The sequence below is a fragment of the Nansenia antarctica genome (assembly GCF_963989245.1).
Source record: "Nansenia antarctica genome assembly, chromosome: 13".
In the NCBI taxonomy this organism is placed as follows: Eukaryota; Metazoa; Chordata; class Actinopteri; order Argentiniformes; family Microstomatidae; genus Nansenia; species Nansenia antarctica.
In genome coordinates this window covers 12,542,843-12,549,061 of record NC_137683.1, presented here as the reverse complement: position 1 = coordinate 12,549,061, position 6,219 = coordinate 12,542,843, and positions in this window count along the sequence as shown.

Here is a 6,219-nt window from a genome sequence, read left to right as displayed (position 1 = left end):
TGCAAGGCGCCGGCCCGCTCACTGGGAGCAATTCTGGGGTTCAGTGTCTTGCCCAAGGACAGTTCAACATGTGGCCAGCCGGTGCTCGAACCGCTGATCTGCCAACCTTGTGATCATTACATAACAACGTGGGGGACAGCTGTGTGATTATTCTCACGGAGACCTGGCTAAATGACACCATCTTGGACTCCGCGGTAGGCTTGGAAGGAAGGACTTTACACCGGGCGGACCGGACGCTGCTTAGTGAGAAGACGCGAGGAGGCGTCGCAGGGAAGGGCACAATGCTGTACAGCACCACCAGGGCTAACCTAAAGCGCGGCATCCGGGAAGCCAAGGCAGACCACAGAGAGAAGATTGAGGAATGCTTCCTGAGCAACGACTCCAGGCGGGTGTGGCAGGGGGTTCAGCACATGACAAACTTCAGAGCCAACAGGCTCACAGCCGCAGAGGACGACCCCCTGCTGGCGGAAAAGCTGAACTCCTTCTACGCCCGGTTCGACGAGGGGCGAACGGAGGTAACCACAACACAAACACCACTCTCTCCAGCTCTCAGCAGCCTCACCCTCACAGAGCATGAAGTGAGACGCGTGCTGAAGGCGGTGGACCCCAGGAAAGCCTCAGGGCCGGATGGCGTCCTGGGACGGGTGCTGAGGGACTGCGCCGACCAGCTGGCCGGGGTTTTCACCAACATCTTCAACCAGTCCCTGTCCCAGGCCACCATCCCACCCTGCCTGAAAACCTCAACTATCATCCCAGTCCCGAAGAAAAGCACGGTGAGCTGCCTAAACGACTACCGCCCGGTGGCACTCACACCAATCATCATGAAGTGCTTCGAGAAACTAGTCCGGGCCCACATAGTCACACGCCTCCCGCCCAACCTGGATCCATACCAGTTCGCCTACAGAGCCCACAGGTCCACAGAGGACGCCATCGCGACGACTCTCCACTCCACTCTATCCCACCTGGAGAGGGGAAACAGCTACGCGAGACTGCTCTTTGTGGACTTCAGCTCTGCCTTCAACACCATCCTTCCAGACAGGCTAGTGACCAAACTACTAGACCTGGGACTATCACACTCTATATGTGCATGGATCAAGGACTTCCTGTCCGACCGCCCCCAGAGGGTGCGGGTGGGCTCCCACACCTCCACAGCCCTCAGACTCAGCACTGGGTCCCCCCAGGGCTGCGTGCTAAGCCCCATCCTCTACAACCTCTACACCTATGACTTCACCCCCGTCCACCCCAGCAACTCCATCGTAAAGTTTGCAGACGACACCACCGTGGTGGGCTGCATCTCGGGGGGGGGACGAGGCGGCGTACAGGGATGAGGTAGAGCAGCTGAGCAAGCTGTGCAAGGTTAACAACCTGCTGCTGAACCAGTCAAAGACCCAGGAAATCATTGTGGACTTCAGGAGGAAAAAATCTGAGGTCCAGCCCCTGCTCATCGACGGAGGGAGCGTGGAGAGAGTCTCAACCCTCCGATTCCTGGGGGTGCACATACAGGATGACCTGTCCTGGAAGAACAACACAGCAGCCATCATCAAGAAGGCACAACATCGGCTCTTCTTCCTGAGAGTCCTCAGGAAAGACCACATCAGACAGGAGATGCTGGTGGCCTTCTACCGCTGCGCAGTGGAGAGCATCCTCACCTACTGCATTTGCAACTGGTTCTCCAGCTGCACAGCCGCAGAGAGGAATGCGCTACAGAGAGTCGTGAGAACGGCCCAGAAGATCACCGGCGCCCCACTCCCCTTTCTGGAAGAGCTGTACAACACACGCTGCCTCAGGAAGGCCTCCAAGATCTCCAGAGACCCATCCCACCCTGGGTACGAACACTTTGCTCGGCTGCCCTCGAACAGGCGGTACAGGACCATGTTCGCAAGGACAAACAGACTGAAGCTCAGCTTCTACCGCAGGGCCATCCAGGCCCTGAACACAGCAAAGACCTAGGTTCTGGGCCCTGGACAGTCTGGACGGATTGATGGCAGCTGCTGGGATGAAAATCAGGTGTAGTGCTGAGGCACAAATGTGTACATTTCAAGCCTGCAAACTGCGACACTTTAAATGAATGTGCAATAACACTATGTGCAATATGACAACCCTAGGGTACATAAGGTTGCAGAGAATAGGAAATGTTAGAATAGGTATAGCATAGCATAGAGTACAGCACAGTGTTTTATTTGTACAGTATAGTATAGTGGATAGTGTACATAGCCTTTATTTATGTAAACCAGCTCCTTTCCCTTCTTGTTTTTTTCTTTTTTTCTTTTTTTCTTTCCTAGCACCAGGGGAGCCCCCCCCTCCCAAATTTCGTTGTTTGGTACCTGTACTATATCAATGACAATAAAGACCATTCATTCATTCATTCATTCATTCATTCATTAGACGGCGACTCTACCTCCTGTGCCACAGCCGCCTCATATTGGCAGCTCTTCTCTCTACCTCTTGCCAATACTGCTACCACTCCTCCCAAACCAACTCCGCTACACTCCTGTCTCTGGATATCAGCTCTTTCCATTTTACATTTCCATTTTTGGCATTTAGCAGACGCCTTATTCCAAAGCGACTTACAATCAATACATTTGAATACTAAGCAAGTGAATCATCAATCCACCAGTCGTAGCAGGAAGAGTAATCCAGCGCAGGCCCGGGGCCATTGATAGAAGGAAAAACCTTCTTCTATCACCTTCTTCTAAACCTAGGTTTTTTTTTATTTTTTTATTTTTTTATATTTAGACACTGGAGAAACACAGAAACGACTACTGCATTACAGTAGTCAAGACAGGAGATACAAGTGACCCTTTCTGACCCTCTCCATTGATGATATTCTAAAAGTGGTCACATCCAAGCGAGCAACCAACTGCCCCCCTCGATCCTATTCGCTCCCCCTTTCTCTAATCCATTTCCAAAGACCTCCTTCTGTTCCTTACCACCATAATCAATTCCTCTCTATCCACACGATCTATCCCAGACAGCCAAAACCAAGCCTCTTTTCAAGAAACCAACTCTTGACCTGTCTGCTGTCCATATCTACAGACCGGTATCCCTTCTCTCCTTCTTATCTAAAACCATTGAACGTGCTGTCGCTAACCAACTGTCTCACTATCTCCTTCAGAACCACCTCCATGACCCTCACCAATCCGCTTTAAGGCGGGGCACTGCTGAGACTGCCCTCGTTGCTGTCACAGAGACTCTCCACTCTGCTCAAACTTCTTCTCTCTCATCTGTTCTCATTCTTCTGGACCTGTCTGCTGCTGCATTCGGCACAGTAAACCGCCCTCTCCATCTCTCCCTCCTCTCAGAACTGAGCATCTCTGGCTCTGGACTATCCTGGTTTGCATTCTACCTGGCTGATCACTCTGACCAGGTGACGTGGAGAGGATCGCTGTCCTCTCCGCAAACCCTCACCACTGTGGTACCAGGCAGTGGTAATGCTAGAACTATACTATAGTATAAATAAATTAAAAATAATTAACAGTAGAGAAAATTGTACAGGGGGTTAGAGGGGATGTAGATGTCTCAGGAAGGACAGTTAAGGTGCAGCCTGGAGACATAGGTCTTCAGTCTACATTGGAAGAAAGTGAGTGACAGCAGTGGGAAGCCTGTTCCACCAGTAGGGTGCCAGGCCAGTGAAGAGTTGTGACCGAGTAGTGCGACTTCTGCATCCACATAGAGGCGGTGGTGCCAGTCGGAAGAGTGGAGTGGGAACGGGCTGGTGTTTGGAAGCACCAGGGTCTTGGATAATTCTGGGTGAGCTGCAGAGGTCTGGTGGCGGAGATAAGGAGCCTGGCCAGGAATGTGTTACAGCAGTCAAGACAGGAGATACAAGTGACTGGACTAAGAGTTGTGCCGCTTCTCTGGTGAGGAATGGACGTATCCTTCTGATGTTGTAGTGGAAGAATCTGCAGGAGCGTGCTGTTCACCGCACAGGATAAGTGGTTGTCATGGATCACCCCAAGGTTCTTGGCTGTCAGGGAGGTCACTGTAGAGCTCTCTACTGTGATGGTGAAGTCTTCGAGAGGGCAGGCTTTCCCAGGGAGGAAGAGTAGCTCAGTCTTGTTATGGTTGAGCTTGAGGTGGTGGGCTGACATCCAAGCAGAGATGTCTGCAAGACACACAGAGCTACATCTTGCCACCTATGAGACAGGGGAGGGGAAAGAGAGACATAGTTGTGTGTCATCTGCATAGCAGTGTTAGGAGAAACCATGTGAGGAAATTGTCGAGAGATTTGGTGTAGAGCGAGAACATTAAGGCCCCTAGGACAGAGCCCTGGGTGACCCCAATGGTGAGGGCTCGTGGAGAGGAAAGCGATCCTATCCATGTCACCTGGTAAGAGTGACCAGCCAGGTAGGATGCAAACCAGGAGAGTGCGGCGATCAGCCAGGTAGGATGCAAACCAGGAGAGTGCAGCGATCAGCCAGGTAGGATGCAAACCAGGAGAGTGCAGAGCCTGAGATGCCGAGATCAGAGAGGGTTCTCCCTCTATACCAAAGCAAAGGGAACAGCCCCTCCCTACTTGCAAGCAATGGCCAGCCTCCAAACCCCTGCCCGATCACAACACTCTTCCACCTCAGCTGGCCGCCTGGCACCACCGCCTCTATGTAGATGCAGTAGTCGTACTACTCGGTCACAGCTTTTCACTGTCCAGGAAGTCATTCCTCCTTCTTCTAGCATTGTGACTACCAATGGCCCCCCTGGTCCAAGCATAGATTTATTTTTCTTATGATGACTGATGGATAGATGATTCACTTACTTAGACAAATGTATTTGTTATAAGTTGCTTTGGATAAAGGTGTTTGCTAAAAGCCAAATTTTTTAAATGTAAATAAATGTGTTCCTTCAATTCAGTAGAGGAATATAATTTGTGCTACTGTAGATGATCATGTCCCTTTTGCTTATGTGATGAACCGCTCATGGAATGTACAGTGGGGGAAATAAGTATTGAACACAACATTTTGTCTTCAAGATTTAAAGACAATCTGTGTAGAGGAATGGGCCAAAATCACACCTGAATACTGCTGGCGATTAGTTACTTCATGCAGAAAGCGCCTTGAAGCTGTCAGTACAAACAAAGGCTTCTCCACTAAGTATTGAATTAATTTCAGTTAGTGTTTTCAATACTTTTTTCCTGTTTCATTCCACTTTATTACACACAACTTTATTTACATATGGACTTTAATGTTTAGATTTTTTGTCTGGATTGTTTGAGTTAATACCAAAGTCTGGTGCAGATTTCACTTGAATAGGCTCATTGGAAATACATTTACTGGACAACATATTTGACATTGGCAGCTCAATACTTCAATACTTGTAAATATTAAGCAGAGTTAATTATATATTTTGTGGAATCCCTATATAAGATCAGGCTTTCATATCAGCTGGACTATTGTATCATCTGTCATATAGGAGCCTAATCACACATCATTAGTAAATGATGGTCATTATAGATAATGCGGTATGTCAGTGCAGTGGATAGTACATGCTGCATGTTGTTGGTCATTTCAACAGGTGCGTGAAGAGCATCTCATTTCCCCCAAGCTTGTCTCCTCCCACCCTCCTGTCCTTTTTCCGTTTCCTCTCCTCAATTCCTCACTTTGTTTCCCTGTGGTGTTTTCAGTAGGACGCAAAGGGGAGGATGGAGGAGAGGATGGAGGAGAGGATGGGAGGAATCATGTTACTAACAATTTGTGAACTTAGAATTATAAGGTTCTATCTCCGTTTAGGGTAGTTCAGAGATATTGAGCATCAAAGTTTTTACATTCCATTATGTTTTGTTTTAATTACTAACTAAAAAATGTCAACATTTTAAACATAACACCACACAGGCGTTAATAAACACCTAATGGATCAGATTATGTAAAAAACTAAATTTTGACCAAAAATGGAGATAGAACCATATAATTCTAACGTCACGAATTGAGAAAAGGCCACAATTCTGCTGAAGGTCAGCCAAACCAGAGGTTAATTTGACAAGTAAACAAGTAAAAGTAATTTGACGAGTAATTCAGATTAAGATAACCTACAGCTGCGTTGCAAACCTGACAAGTGACCATTTCTGTGGTTGGTTGATTGCCCCAAATGTTTTTTGTTGTCATGGTATCGAAGGGACTGGCCAACTTATCCTGGAAATAAATCATTTAAATGGTCGTCTGTCCTGGACTACACAAGCTAAACAAGAATTTCCGTTGCCATGGTTGAATGAATATGAGTTAACATCAA